The sequence below is a fragment of the Engystomops pustulosus genome, chromosome 9 (genome assembly GCF_040894005.1).
Source record: "Engystomops pustulosus chromosome 9, aEngPut4.maternal, whole genome shotgun sequence".
Classification (NCBI taxonomy): domain Eukaryota; kingdom Metazoa; phylum Chordata; class Amphibia; order Anura; family Leptodactylidae; genus Engystomops; species Engystomops pustulosus.
The window spans coordinates 65,897,312-65,909,809 of record NC_092419.1 but is presented as its reverse complement, the minus strand read 5'-3'; the positions used below and the strand labels follow the sequence as shown (position 1 = coordinate 65,909,809).

General features: G+C 45.2%; 39 pseudogenes; all 39 read right to left on the bottom strand.

Annotated features, from left to right (window-relative positions):
* Positions 1-61: 61 nt before the first annotated feature.
* LOC140096712 (5S ribosomal RNA) lies at positions 62-180 on the bottom strand (annotated as a pseudogene).
* Positions 181-774: 594 nt separating this feature from the next.
* On the bottom strand, positions 775-893 carry LOC140093141 (5S ribosomal RNA; annotated as a pseudogene).
* Positions 894-963: 70 nt separating this feature from the next.
* On the bottom strand, positions 964-1,082 carry LOC140091913 (5S ribosomal RNA; annotated as a pseudogene).
* Positions 1,083-1,152: 70 nt separating this feature from the next.
* Positions 1,153-1,271, bottom strand: LOC140079847 (5S ribosomal RNA; annotated as a pseudogene).
* Positions 1,272-1,530: 259 nt separating this feature from the next.
* LOC140099080 (5S ribosomal RNA) lies at positions 1,531-1,649 on the bottom strand (annotated as a pseudogene).
* A 448-nt stretch (positions 1,650-2,097) lies between these two features.
* LOC140091163 (5S ribosomal RNA) lies at positions 2,098-2,216 on the bottom strand (annotated as a pseudogene).
* Positions 2,217-2,286: 70 nt separating this feature from the next.
* On the bottom strand, positions 2,287-2,405 carry LOC140096369 (5S ribosomal RNA; annotated as a pseudogene).
* Positions 2,406-2,475: 70 nt separating this feature from the next.
* LOC140093120 (5S ribosomal RNA) lies at positions 2,476-2,594 on the bottom strand (annotated as a pseudogene).
* A 258-nt stretch (positions 2,595-2,852) lies between these two features.
* Positions 2,853-2,971, bottom strand: LOC140086303 (5S ribosomal RNA; annotated as a pseudogene).
* Positions 2,972-3,041: 70 nt separating this feature from the next.
* Positions 3,042-3,160, bottom strand: LOC140098349 (5S ribosomal RNA; annotated as a pseudogene).
* Positions 3,161-3,566: 406 nt separating this feature from the next.
* On the bottom strand, positions 3,567-3,685 carry LOC140078494 (5S ribosomal RNA; annotated as a pseudogene).
* A 70-nt stretch (positions 3,686-3,755) lies between these two features.
* Positions 3,756-3,874, bottom strand: LOC140098304 (5S ribosomal RNA; annotated as a pseudogene).
* A 70-nt stretch (positions 3,875-3,944) lies between these two features.
* On the bottom strand, positions 3,945-4,063 carry LOC140079846 (5S ribosomal RNA; annotated as a pseudogene).
* Positions 4,064-4,322: 259 nt separating this feature from the next.
* On the bottom strand, positions 4,323-4,441 carry LOC140099078 (5S ribosomal RNA; annotated as a pseudogene).
* Positions 4,442-4,699: 258 nt separating this feature from the next.
* Positions 4,700-4,818, bottom strand: LOC140084032 (5S ribosomal RNA; annotated as a pseudogene).
* A 71-nt stretch (positions 4,819-4,889) lies between these two features.
* LOC140093074 (5S ribosomal RNA) lies at positions 4,890-5,008 on the bottom strand (annotated as a pseudogene).
* A 70-nt stretch (positions 5,009-5,078) lies between these two features.
* Positions 5,079-5,197, bottom strand: LOC140083577 (5S ribosomal RNA; annotated as a pseudogene).
* A 70-nt stretch (positions 5,198-5,267) lies between these two features.
* On the bottom strand, positions 5,268-5,389 carry LOC140098063 (5S ribosomal RNA; annotated as a pseudogene).
* A 259-nt stretch (positions 5,390-5,648) lies between these two features.
* On the bottom strand, positions 5,649-5,767 carry LOC140085427 (5S ribosomal RNA; annotated as a pseudogene).
* A 70-nt stretch (positions 5,768-5,837) lies between these two features.
* LOC140090528 (5S ribosomal RNA) lies at positions 5,838-5,956 on the bottom strand (annotated as a pseudogene).
* Positions 5,957-6,026: 70 nt separating this feature from the next.
* On the bottom strand, positions 6,027-6,148 carry LOC140098062 (5S ribosomal RNA; annotated as a pseudogene).
* A 258-nt stretch (positions 6,149-6,406) lies between these two features.
* LOC140085415 (5S ribosomal RNA) lies at positions 6,407-6,525 on the bottom strand (annotated as a pseudogene).
* A 70-nt stretch (positions 6,526-6,595) lies between these two features.
* On the bottom strand, positions 6,596-6,714 carry LOC140097306 (5S ribosomal RNA; annotated as a pseudogene).
* A 259-nt stretch (positions 6,715-6,973) lies between these two features.
* Positions 6,974-7,092, bottom strand: LOC140088291 (5S ribosomal RNA; annotated as a pseudogene).
* A 70-nt stretch (positions 7,093-7,162) lies between these two features.
* On the bottom strand, positions 7,163-7,281 carry LOC140099077 (5S ribosomal RNA; annotated as a pseudogene).
* Positions 7,282-7,351: 70 nt separating this feature from the next.
* Positions 7,352-7,470, bottom strand: LOC140084469 (5S ribosomal RNA; annotated as a pseudogene).
* Positions 7,471-7,910: 440 nt separating this feature from the next.
* On the bottom strand, positions 7,911-8,029 carry LOC140086592 (5S ribosomal RNA; annotated as a pseudogene).
* A 70-nt stretch (positions 8,030-8,099) lies between these two features.
* On the bottom strand, positions 8,100-8,218 carry LOC140096130 (5S ribosomal RNA; annotated as a pseudogene).
* A 70-nt stretch (positions 8,219-8,288) lies between these two features.
* On the bottom strand, positions 8,289-8,407 carry LOC140079845 (5S ribosomal RNA; annotated as a pseudogene).
* A 595-nt stretch (positions 8,408-9,002) lies between these two features.
* LOC140099076 (5S ribosomal RNA) lies at positions 9,003-9,121 on the bottom strand (annotated as a pseudogene).
* Positions 9,122-9,758: 637 nt separating this feature from the next.
* LOC140083033 (5S ribosomal RNA) lies at positions 9,759-9,877 on the bottom strand (annotated as a pseudogene).
* Positions 9,878-9,947: 70 nt separating this feature from the next.
* LOC140085403 (5S ribosomal RNA) lies at positions 9,948-10,066 on the bottom strand (annotated as a pseudogene).
* A 70-nt stretch (positions 10,067-10,136) lies between these two features.
* On the bottom strand, positions 10,137-10,255 carry LOC140079843 (5S ribosomal RNA; annotated as a pseudogene).
* A 70-nt stretch (positions 10,256-10,325) lies between these two features.
* Positions 10,326-10,444, bottom strand: LOC140086302 (5S ribosomal RNA; annotated as a pseudogene).
* Positions 10,445-10,703: 259 nt separating this feature from the next.
* Positions 10,704-10,822, bottom strand: LOC140099075 (5S ribosomal RNA; annotated as a pseudogene).
* Positions 10,823-10,892: 70 nt separating this feature from the next.
* LOC140079841 (5S ribosomal RNA) lies at positions 10,893-11,011 on the bottom strand (annotated as a pseudogene).
* Positions 11,012-11,081: 70 nt separating this feature from the next.
* Positions 11,082-11,200, bottom strand: LOC140088483 (5S ribosomal RNA; annotated as a pseudogene).
* Positions 11,201-11,459: 259 nt separating this feature from the next.
* LOC140079840 (5S ribosomal RNA) lies at positions 11,460-11,578 on the bottom strand (annotated as a pseudogene).
* Positions 11,579-11,837: 259 nt separating this feature from the next.
* LOC140094083 (5S ribosomal RNA) lies at positions 11,838-11,956 on the bottom strand (annotated as a pseudogene).
* Positions 11,957-12,498: the final 542 nt, after the last annotated feature.

The following is a 12,498-nucleotide window of genomic DNA, read 5'->3' as shown; positions in this document are numbered from 1 at the left end:
TCAATTTGAACCTTCTTTTACCATCTTTGACAGAGAAACTAACAATTTTCAGGTTCAAAAAGGTCAATGGAACGTGGGATTCCCAGCCAGTCTCCCATGCTGGTACTTGCCAAGCCTTAAGCTGCATTGCTGCTGCGATCTGACGAGAGCAGGCACATTCAGCTTAGAATGGCCGTTGACAGCAGCTGCCTAATTTCTACTTTCTTTTACTATCTCATAGAGAAACTAACACAATTTTCAGGTTCAAAAAGGTCAACAGAACTTGGGATTCCCAGCCAGTCTCCCATGCTGGTACTTGCCAAGCCTTAAGCTGCAACGCTGCTGCGATCTGACAAGAGCATGCACATTCAGCTTAGAATGGCCGTTGACAGCAGCTGTTCAATTTGAACCTTCTTTTACTATCTCATAGAGAAACTAACACATTTTCAGGTTCAAAAAGGTCAACGGAACTTGGGATTCCCAGCCAGTCTCCCATGCTGGTACTTGCCAAGCCTTAAGCTGCAACGCTGCTGCGATCTGACAAGAGCATGCACATTCAGCTTAGAATGGCCGTTGACAGCAGCTGTTCAATTTGAACCTTCTTTTACTATCTCATAGAGAAACTAACTCAATTTTCAGGTTCAAAAAGGTCAATGGAACTTGGGATTCCCAGCCAGTCTCCCATGCTGGTACTTGCCAAGCCTTAGCTTAGAATGGGCGTTGACAGCAGCTGTTCAATTTGAACCTTCTTTTACTATCTCATAGAGAAACTAACACAATTTTCAGGTTCAAAAAGGTCAACAGAACTTGGGATTCCCAGCCAGTCTCCCATGCTGGTACTTGCCAAGCCTTAAGCTGCAACGCTGCTGCGATCTGACGAGAGCAGGCACATTCAGCTTAGAATGGCTGTTGACAGCAGCTGTTCAATTTGAACCTTCTTTTACTATCTCATAGAGAAACTAACACAATTTTCAGGCTCAAAAAGGTCAACGGAACTTAGGATTCCCAGCCAGTCTCCCATGCTGGTACATGCCAAGCCTTAAGCTGCATTGCTGCTGCGATCTGACGAGAGCAGGCACATTCAGCTTAGAATGGCCGTTGACAGCAGCTGTTCAGTTTGAACCTTCTTTTACTATCTCATAGAGAAACTAACACAATTTTCAGGTTCAAAAAGGTCAACAGAACTTGGGATTCCCAGCCAGTCTCCCATGCTGGTACTTGCCAAGCCTTAAGCTGCATTGCTGCTGCGATCTGACGAGAGCAGGCACATTCAGCTTAGAATGGCCGTTGACAGCAGCTGTTCAATTTGAACCTTCTTTTACTATCTCATAGAGAAACTAACACAATTTTCAGGTTCAAAAAGGTCAACAGAACTTGGGATTCCCAGCCAGTCTCCCATGCTGGTTTTTGCCAAGCCTTAAGCTGCATTGCTGCTGCGATCTGACGAGAGCAGGCACATTCAGCTTAGAATGGCCGTTGACAGCAGCTGTTCAATTTGAACCTTCTTTTACCATCTTTGACAGAGAAACTAACAATTTTCAGGTTCAAAAAGGTCAACGGAACTTGGGATTCCCAGCCAGTCTCCCATGCTGGTACTTGCCAAGCCTTAAGCTGCATTGCTGCTGCGATCTGACGAGAGCAGGCACATTCAGCTTAGAATGGCCGTTGACAGCAGCTGCCTAATTTCTACTTTGTTTTACTATCTCATAGAGAAACTAACACAATTTTCAGGTTCAAAAAGGTCAAGAGAACTTGGGATTCCCAGCCAGACTCCCATGCTGGTACTTGCCAAGCCTTAAGCTGCAACGCTGCTGCGATCTGTCAAGAGCATGCACATTCAGCTTAGAATGGCAGTTGACAGCAGCTGTTCAATTTGAACCTTCTTTTACTATCTCATAGAGAAACTAACACAATTTTCAGGTTCAAAAAGGTCAACAGAACTTGGGATTCCCAGTCAGTCTCCTATGCTGGTACTTGCCAAGCCTTAAGCTGCATCGCTGCTGCGATCTGACAAGAGCACACACATTCAGCTTAGAAGGGCCGTTGACAGCAGCTGTTCAATTTGAACCTTCTTTTACTATCTCATAGAGAAACTAACACAATTTTCAGGTTCAAAAAGGTCAACAGAACTTGGGATTCCCAGCCAGTCTCCCATGCAGGTACTTGCCAAGCCTTAAGCTGCATTGCTGCTGCGATCTGACGAGAGCAGGCACATTCAGCTTAGAAGGGCCGTTGACAGCAGCTGTTCAATTTGAACCTTCTTTTACTATCTCATAGAGAAACTAACACAATTTTCAGGTTCAAAAAGGTCAACAGAACTTGGGATTCCCAGCCAGTCTCCCATGCTGGTACTTGCCAAACCTTAAGCTGCATTGCTGCTGCGATCTGACGAGAGCAGGCACATTCAGTTTAATATGGCCGTTGACAGCAGCTGTTCAATTTGAACCTTCTTTTACCATCTTTGACAGAGAAACTAACAATTTTCAGGTTCAAAAAGGTCAACGGAACGTGGGATTCCCAGCCAGTCTCCCATGCTGGTACTTGCCAAGCCTTAAGCTGCATTGCTGCTGCGCTCTGACGAGAGCAGGCACATTCAGCTTAGAATGGCCGTTGACAGCAGCTGCCTAATTTCTACATTCTTTTACTATCTCATAGAGAAACTAACACAATTTTCAGGTTCAAAAAGGTCAACAGAACTTGGGATTCCCAGCCAGTCTCCCATGCTGGTACTTGCCAAGCCTTAAGCTGCAACGCTGCTGCGATCTGACAAGAGCATGCACATTCAGCTTAGAATGGCCGTTGACAGCAGCTGTTCAATTTGAACCTTCTTTTACTATCTCATAGAGAAACTAACACATTTTCAGGTTCAAAAAGGTCAACGGAACTTGGGATTCCCAGCCAGTCTCCCATGCTGGTACTTGCCAAACCTTAAGCTGCATTGCTGCTGCGATCTGACGAGAGCAGGCACATTCAGCTTAGAATGGCCGTTGACAGCAGCTGTTCAATTTGAACCTTCTTTTACCATATTTGACAGAGAAACTAACAATTTTCAGGTTCAAAAAGGTCAACGGAATGTGGGATTCCCAGCCAGTCTCCCATGCTGGTACTTGCCAAGCCTTAAGCTGCATTGCTGCTGCGATCTGACGAGAGCAGGCACATTCAGCTTAGAATGGCCGTTGACAGCAGCTGCCTAATTTCTACTTTCTTTTACTATCTCATAGAGAAACTAACACAATTTTCAGGTTCAAAAAGGTCAACAGAACTTGGGATTCCCAGGCAGTCTCCCATGCTGGTACTTGCCAAGCCTTAAGCTGCAACGCTGCTGCGATCTGACAAAAGCATGCACATTCAGCTTAGAACGGCCGTTGACAGCAGCTGTTCAATTTGAACCTTCTTTTACTATCTCATAGAGAAACTAACTCAATTTTCAGGTTCAAAAAGGTCAATGGAACGTGGGATTCCCAGCCAGTCTCCCATGCTGGTACTTGCCAAGCCTTAGCTTAGAATGGGCGTTGACAGCAGCTGTTCAATTTGAACCTTCTTTTACTATCTCATAGAGAAACTAACACAATTTTCAGGTTCAAAAAGGTCAACAGAACTTGGGATTCCCAGCCAGTCTCCCATGCTGGTACTTTCCAAGCCTTAAGCTGCATTGCTGCTGCGATCTGACGAGAGCAGGCACATTCAGCTTAGAATGGCCGTTGACAGCAGCTGTTCAATTTGAACCTTCTTTTACTATCTCATAGAGAAACTAACACAATTTTCAGGCTCAAAAAGGTCAACGGAACTTAGGATTCCCAGCCAGTCTCCCATGCTGGTACATGCCAAGCCTTAAGCTGCATTGCTGCTGCGATCTGACGAGAGCAGGCACATTCATCTTAGAATGGCCGTTGACAGCAGCTGTTCAGTTTGAACCTTCTTTTACTATCTCATAGAGAAACTAACACAATTTTCAGGTTCAAAAAGGTCAACAGAACTTGGGATTCCCAGCCAGTCTCCCATGCTGGTACTTGCCAAGCCTTAAGCTGCATTGCTGCTGCGATCTGACGAGAGCAGGCACATTCAGCTTAGAATGGCCGTTGACAGCAGCTGTTCAATTTGAACCTTCTTTTACTATCTCATAGAGAAACTAACACAATTTTCAGGTTCAAAAAGGTCAACAGAACTTGGGATTCCCAGCCAGTCTCCCATGCTGGTTTTTGCCAAGCCTTAAGCTGCATTGCTGCTGCGATCTGACGAGAGCAGGCACATTCAGCTTAGAATGGCCGTTGACAGCAGCTGTTCAATTTGAACCTTCTTTTACCATCTTTGACAGAGAAACTAACAATTTTCAGGTTCAAAAAGGTCAACGGAACTTGGGATTCCCAGCCAGTCTCCCATGCTGGTACTTGCCAAGCCTTAAGCTGCATTGCTGCTGCGATCTGACGAGAGCAGGCACATTCAGCTTAGAATGGCCGTTGACAGCAGCTGCCTCATTTCTACTTTGTTTTACTATCCCATAGGGAAACTAACACAATTTTCAGGTTCAAAAAGGTCAACAGAACTTGGGATTCCCAGCCAGACTCCCATGCTGGTACTTGCCAAGCCTTAAGCTGCAACGCTGCTGCGATCTGACAAGAGCATGCACATTCAGCTTAGAATGGCAGTTGACAGCAGCTGTTCAATTTGAACCTTCTTTTACTATCTCATAGAGAAACTAACACAATTTTCAGGTTCAAAAAGTCAATGGAACTTGGGATTCCCAGCCAGTCTCCCATGCTGGTACTTGCCAAGCCTTAAGCTGCATTGCTGCTGCGATCTGACGAGAGCAGGCGCATTCAGCTTAGAATGGCCGTTGACAGCAGCTGTTCAATTTGAACCTTCTTTTACTATCTCATAGAGAAACTAACACAATTTTCAGGTTAAAAAAAGGTCAACGGAACTTATGATTCCCAGCCAGTCTCCCATGCTGGTACTTGCCAAGCCTTAAGCTGCATTGCTGCTGCGATCTGACGAGAGCAGGCACATTCAGCTTAGAATGGCCGTTGACAGCAGCTGTTCAATTTGAACCTTCTTTTACTATCTCATAGAGAAACTAACACAATTTTCAGGTTCAAAAAGGTCAACGGAACTTGGGATTCCCAGCCAGTCTCCCATGCTGGTACTTGCCAAGCCTTAAGCTGCATTGCTGCTGCGATCTGACGAGAGCAAGCACATTCAGCTTAGAATGGCCGTTGACAGCAGCTGTTCAATTTGAACCTTCTTTTACTATCTCATAGAGAAACTAACACAATTTTCAGGTTCAAAAAGGTCAACGGAACTTGGGATTCCCAGCCAGTCTCCCATGCTGGTACTTGCCAAGCCTTAAGCTGCATTGCTGCTGCGATCTGACGAGAGCAGGCACATTAAGCTTAGTAGAATGGCCGTTGACAGCAGCTGTTCAATTTGAACCTTCTTTTACTATCTCATAGAGAAACTAACACAATTTTCAGGTTCAAAAATGTCAACAGAACTTGGGATTCCCAGCCAGTCTCCCATGCTGGTACTTGCAAAGCCTTAAGCTGCATTGCTGCTGCGATCTGACCAGAGCAGGCACATTCAGCTTAGAATGGCTGTTGACAGCAGCTGTTCAATTTGAACCTTCTTTTACTATCTCATAGAGAAACTAACACAATTTTCAGGTTCAAAAAGGTCAACGGAACTTGGGATTCCCAGCTAGTCTCCCATGCTGGTACTTGCCAAGCCTTAAGCTGCATTGCTGCTGCGATCTGACGAGAGCAGGCACATTCAGCTTAGAATGGCCGTTGACAGCAACTGTTCAATTTGAACCTTCTTTTACTACCTCATAGAGAAACTAACACAATTTTCAGGTTCAAAAAGGTCAACAGAACTTAGGATTCCCAGCCAGTCTCCCATGGTGGTACTTGCCAAGCCTTAAGCTGCATTGCTGCTGCGATCTGACGAGAGCAGGCACATTCAGCTTAGAATGGCCGTTGACAGCAGCTGTTCAATTTGAACCTTCTTTTACTATCTCATAGAGAAACTAACACAATTTTCAGGTTCAAAAAGGTCAACGGAACTTGGGATTCCCAGCCAGTCTCCCATGCTGGTACTTGCCAAGCCTTAAGCTGCATTGCTGCTGCGATCTGACGAGAGCAGGCACATTAAGCTTAGTAGAATGGCCGTTGACAGCAGTTGTTCAATTTGAACCTTCTTTTACTATCTCATAGAGAAACTAACACAATTTTCAGGTTCAAAAATGTCAACAGAACTTGGGATTCCCAGCCAGTCTCCCATGCTGGTACTTGCAAAGCCTTAAGCTGCATTGCTGCTGCGATCTGACCAGAGCATGCACATTCAGCTTAGAATGGCTGTTGACAGCAGCTGTTCAATTTGAACCTTCTTTTACTATTAATAGAAAAACTAACACAATTTTCAGGTTCAAAAAGGTCAACGGAACTTGGGATTCCCAGCTAGTCTCCCATGCTGGTACTTGCCAAGCCTTAAGCTGCATTGCTGCTGCGATCTGACGAGAGCAGGCACATTCAGCTTAGAATGGCCGTTGACAGCAACTGTTCAATTTGAACCTTATTTTACTACATCATAGAGAAACTAACACAATTTTCAGGTTCAAAAAGGTCAACAGATCTTAGGATTCCCAGCCAGTCTCCCATGCTGGTACTTGCCAAGCCTTAAGCTGCATTGCTGCTGCGATCTGACGAGAGCAGGCACATTCAGCTTAGAATGGCCATTGACAGCAGCTGTTCAATTTGAACCTTCTTTTACTATCTCATAGAGAAACTAACACAATTTTCAGGTTCAAAAATGTCAACAGAACTTGGGATTCCCAGCCAGTTTCCCATGCTGGTACTTGCTAAGCCTTAAGCTGCATCGCTGCTGCGATTTGACAAGAGCACGCACATTCGGCTTAGAATGGCCGTTGACAGCAGCTGTTCAATTTGAACCTTCTTTTACAATCTCATAGAGAAACTAACACAATTTTCAGGTTCAAAAAGGTCAACGGAACTTGGGATTCGCAGCCAGTCTCCCATGCTGGTACTTGCCAAGCCTTAAGCTGCATTGCTGCTGCGATCTGACGAGAGCAGGCACATTCAGCTTAGAATGGCCGTTGACAGCAGCTGTTCAATTTGAACCTTCTTTTACCATCTTTGACAGAGAAACTAACAATTTTCAGGTTCAAAAAGGTCAACGGAACTTGGGATTCCCAGCCAGTCTCCCATGCTGGTACTTGCCAAGCCTTAAGCTGCATTGCTGCTGCGATCTGACGAGAGCAGGCACATTCAGCTTAGAATGGCCGTTGACAGCAGCTGTTCAATTTGAACCTTCTTTTACTATCTCATAGAGAAACTAACACAATTTTCAGGTTCAAAAAGGTCAACGGAACTTGGGATTCCCAGCCAGTCTCCCATGCTGGTACTTTCCAAGCCTTAAGCTGCATTGCTGCTGCGATCTGACGAGAGCAGGCACATTCAGCTTAGAATGGCCGTTGACAGCAGCTGTTCAATTTGAACCTTCTTTTACTATCTCATAGAGAAACTAACACAATTTTCAGGTTCAAAAAGGTCAACGGAATTTGGGATTGCCAGCCAGTCTCCCATGCTGGTACTTGCCAAGCCTTAAGCTGCATTGCTGCTGCGATCTGACGAGAGCAGGCACATTGAGCTTAGAATGGCCGTTGACAGCAGCTGTTCAATTTGAACCTTCTTTTACTATCTCATAGAGAAACTAACACAATTTTCAGGTTCAAAAAGGTCAACGGAACTTGGGATTCCCTGCCAGTCTCCCATGCTTGTACTTGCCAAGCCTTATGCTGCTGCGATCTGACGAGAGCAGGCACATTCAGCTTAGAATGGCCGTTGACAGCAGCTGTTCAATTTGAACCTTCTTTTACTATCTCATAGAGAAACTAACACAATTTTCAGGTTCAAAAAGGTCAACGGAACTTGGGATTCCCAGCCAGTCTCCCATGCTGGTACTTTCCAAGACTTAAGCTGCATTGCTGCTGCGATCTGACGAGAGCAGGCACATTCAGCTTAGAATGGCCGTTGACAGCAGTTGTTCAATTTGAACCTTCTTTTACTATCTCATAGAGAAACTAACACAATTTTCAGGTTCAAAAAGGTCAACAGAACGTGGGATTCCCAGCCAGTGTCCCATGCTGGTACTTGCCAAGCCTTAAGCTGCATTGCTGCTGCGATCTGACGAGAGCAGGCACATTCAGCTTAGAATGGCCGTTGACAGCAGCTGTTCAATTTGAACCTTCTTTTACTATCTCATAGAGAAACTAACACAATTTTCAGGTTCAAAAAGGTCAACAGAACTTGGGATTCCCAGCCAGTCTCCCATGCTGGTACTTGCCAAGCCTTAAGCTGCATTGCTGCTGCGATCTGACGAGAGCAGGCACATTCAGCTTAGAATGGCCGTTGACAGCAGCTGCCTAATTTCTACTTTCTTTTACTATCTCATAGAGAAACTAACACAATTTTCATGTTCAAAAAGGTCAACAGAACTTGGGATTCCCAGCCAGTCTCCCATGCTGGTACTTGCCAAGCCTTAAGCTGCAACGCTGCTGCGATCTGACAAGAGCATGCACATTCAGCTTAGAATGGCCGTTGACAGCAGCTGTTCAATTTGAACCTTCTTTTACTATCTCATAAAGAAACTAACCCATTTTCAGGTTCAAAAAGGTCAATGGAACTTGGGATTCCCAGCCAGTCTCCCATGCTGGTACTTGCCAAGCCTTAAGCTGCAACGCTGCTGCGATCTGACAAGAGCATGCACATTCAGCTTAGAATGGCCGTTGACAGCAGCTGTTCAATTTGAACCTTCTTTTACTATCTCATAGAGAAACTAACTCAATTTTCAGGTTCAAAAAGGTCAATGGAACTTGGGATTCCCAGCCAGTCTCCCATGCTGGTACTTGCCAAGCCTTAGCTTAGAATGGGCGTTGACAGCAGCTGTTCAATTTGAACCTTCTTTTACTATCTCATAGAGAAACTAACACAATTTTCAGGTTAAAAAAAGGTCAACGGAACTTGGGATTCCCAGCCAGTCTCCCATGCTGGTACTTGCCAAGCCTTAAGCTGCATTGCTGCTGCGATCTGACGAGAGCAGGCACATTCAGCTTAGAATGGCCGTTGACAGCAGCTGCCTAATTTCTACTTTCTTTCACTATCTCATAGAGAAACTAACACAATTTTCAGGTTCAAAAAGGTCAAAAGAACTTAGGATTCCCAGCCAGTCTCCCATGCTGGTACTTGCCAAGCCTTAAGCTGCAACGCTGCTGCGATCTGACAAGAGCATGCACATTAAGCTTAGAATGGCCGTTGACAGCAGCTGTTCAATTTGAACCTTCTTTTACTATCTCATAGAGAAACTTACACAATTTTCAGGTTCAAAAAGGTCAACAGAACTTGGGATTCCCATCCAGTCTCCCATGCTGGTACTTGCCAAGCCTTAAGCTGCATCGCTGCTGCGATCTGACACGAGCACGCACATTCAGCTTAGAATGGCCGTTGACAGCAGCTGTTCAATTTGAACCCTCTTTTACTATCTCATAGAGAAACTAACACCATTTTCAGGTTCAAAAAGGTCAACGGAACTTGGGATTCCCAGCCAGTCTCCCATGCAGGTACTTGCCAAGCCTTAAGCTGCATTGCTCCTGCAATCTGACAAGAGCAGGCACATTCAGCTTAGAATGGGCGTTGACAGCAGCTGTTCAATTTGAACCTTCTTTTACTATCTCATAGAGAAACTAACACAATTTTCAGGTTCAAAAAGGTCAACGGAACTTGAGATTCCCAGCCAGTCTCCCATGCTGGTACTTGCCAAGCCTTAAGCTGCATTGCTGCTGCGATCTGACGAGAGCAGGCACATTCAGCTTAGAATGGCCGTTGACAGCAGTTGTTCAATTTGAACCTTCTTTTACTATCTCATAGAGAAACTAACACAATTTTCAGGTTCAAAAAGGTCAACAGAACTTGGGATTCCCAGCCAGTCTCCCATGCTGGTACTTGCCAAGCCTTAAGCTGCATTGCTGCTGCGATCTGACGAGAGCAGGCACACTCAGCTTAGAATGGCCGTTGACAGCAGCTGTTCAATTTGAACCTTCTTTTACTATCTCATAGAGAAACTAACACAATTTTCAGGTTCAAAAAGGTCAACAGAACTTGGGATTCCCAGCCAGTCTCCCATGCTGGTACTTGCCAAGCCTTAAGCTGCATTGCTGCTGCGATCTGACGAGAGCAGGCACATTCAGCTTAGAATGGCCGTTGACAGCAGCTGTTCAGTTTGAACCTTCTTTTACTATCTCATAGAGAAACTAACACAATTTTCAGGTTCAAAAAGGTCAACGGAACTTGGGATTCCCAGCCAGTCTCCCATGCTGGTACTTGCCAAACCTTAAGCTGCATTGCTGCTGCGATCTGACGAGAGCAGGCACATTCAGCTTAGAATGGCCGTTGACAGCAGCTGTTCAATTTGAACCTTCTTTTACCATATTTGACAGAGAAACTAACAATTTTCAGGTTCAAAAAGGTCAACAGAACTTGGGATTCCCAGGCAGTCTCCCATGCTGGTACTTGCCAAGCCTTAAGCTGCAACGCTGCTGCGATCTGACAAGAGCATGCACATTCAGCTTAGAATGGCCGTTGACAGCAGCTGTTCAATTTGAACCTTCTTTTACTATCTCATAGAGAAACTAACACAATTTTCAGGTTCAAAAAGGTCAACGGAACTTGGGATTCCCAGCCAGTCTCCCATGCTGGTACTTGCCAAGCCTTAAGCTGCATTGCTGCTGCGATCTGACGAGAGCAGGCACATTCAGCTTAGAATGGCCGTTGACAGCAGCTGTTCAATTTGAACCTTCTTTTACTATCTCATAGAGAAACTAATACAATTTTCAGGTTCAAAAAGGTCAACAGAACTTGGGATTCCCAGCCAGTCTCCCATGCTGGTACTTGCCAAGCCTTAAGCTGCATTGCTGCTGCGATCTGACGAGAGCAGGCACATTCAGCTTAGAATGGCCGTTGACAGCAGCTGTTCAATTTGAACCTTCTTTTACTATCTCATAGAGAAACTAACACAATTTTCAGGTTCAAAAAGGTCAATGGAACTTGGGATTCCCTGCCAGTCTCCCATGCTGGTACTTGCCAAGCCTTAAGCTGCATTGCTGCTGCGATCTGACGAGAGCAGGCACATTCAGCTTAGAATGGCCATTGACAGCAGCTGTTCAATTTGAACCTTCTTTTACTATCTCATAGAGAAACTAACACAATTTTCAGGTTCAAAAAGGTCAACAGAACTTGGGATTCCCAGCCAGTCTCCCATGCTGGTACTTGCCAAGCCTTAAGCTGCATTGCTGCTGCGATCTGACAAGAGCACACACATTCAGCTTAGAAGGGCCGTTGACAGCAGCTGTTCAATTTGAACCTTCTTTTACTATCTCATAGAGAAACTAACACAATTTTCAGGTTCAAAAAGGTCAACAGAACTTGGGATTCCCAGCCAGTCTCCCATGCTGGTACTTGCCAAGCCTTAAGCTGCATTGCTGCTGCGATCTGACGAGAGCAGGCACATTCAGCTTAGAATGGCCGTTGACAGCAGCTGTTCAATTTGAACCTTCTTTTACTATCTCATAGAGAAACTAACACAATTTTCAGGTTCAAAAAGGTCAACAGAATGTGGGATTCCCAGCCAGTCTCCCATGCTGGTACTTGCCAAACCTTAAGCTGCATTGCTGCTGCAATCTGACGAGAGCAGGCACATTCAGCTTAATATGGCCGTTGACAGCAGCTGTTCAATTTGAACCTTCTTTTACCATCTTTGACAGAGAAACTAACAATTTTCAGGTTCAAAAAGGTCAACGGAACGTGGGATTCCCAGCCAGTCTCCCATGCTGGTACTTGCCAAGCCTTAAGCTGCATTGCTGCTGCGATCTGACGAGAGCAGGCACATTAAGCTTAGAATGGCCGTTGACAGCAGCTGCCTAATTTCTACTTTCTTTTACTATCTCATAGAGAAACTAACACAATTTTCAGGTTCAAAAAGGTCAACAGAACTTGGGATTCCCAGCCAGTCTCCCATGCTGGTACTTGCCAAGCCTTAAGCTGCAACGCTGCTGCGATCTGACAAGAGCATGCACATTCAGCTTAGAATGGCCGTTGACAGCAGCTGTTCAATTTGAACCTTCTTTTACTATCTCATAGAGAAACTAACACATTTTCAGGTTCAAAAAGGTCAACGGAACTTGGGATTCCCAGCCAGTCTCCCATGCTGGTACTTGCCAAGCCTTAAGCTGCAACGCTGCTGCGATCTGACAAGAGCATGCACATTCAGCTTAGAATGGCCGTTGACAGCAGCTGTTCAATTTGAACCTTCTTTTACTATCTCATAGAGAAACTAACTCAATTTTCAGGTTCAAAAAGGTCAATGGAACTTGGGATTCCCAGCCAGTCTCCCATGTTGGTACTTGCCAAGCCTTAGCTTAGAATGGGCGTTGACAGCAGCTGTTCAATTTGA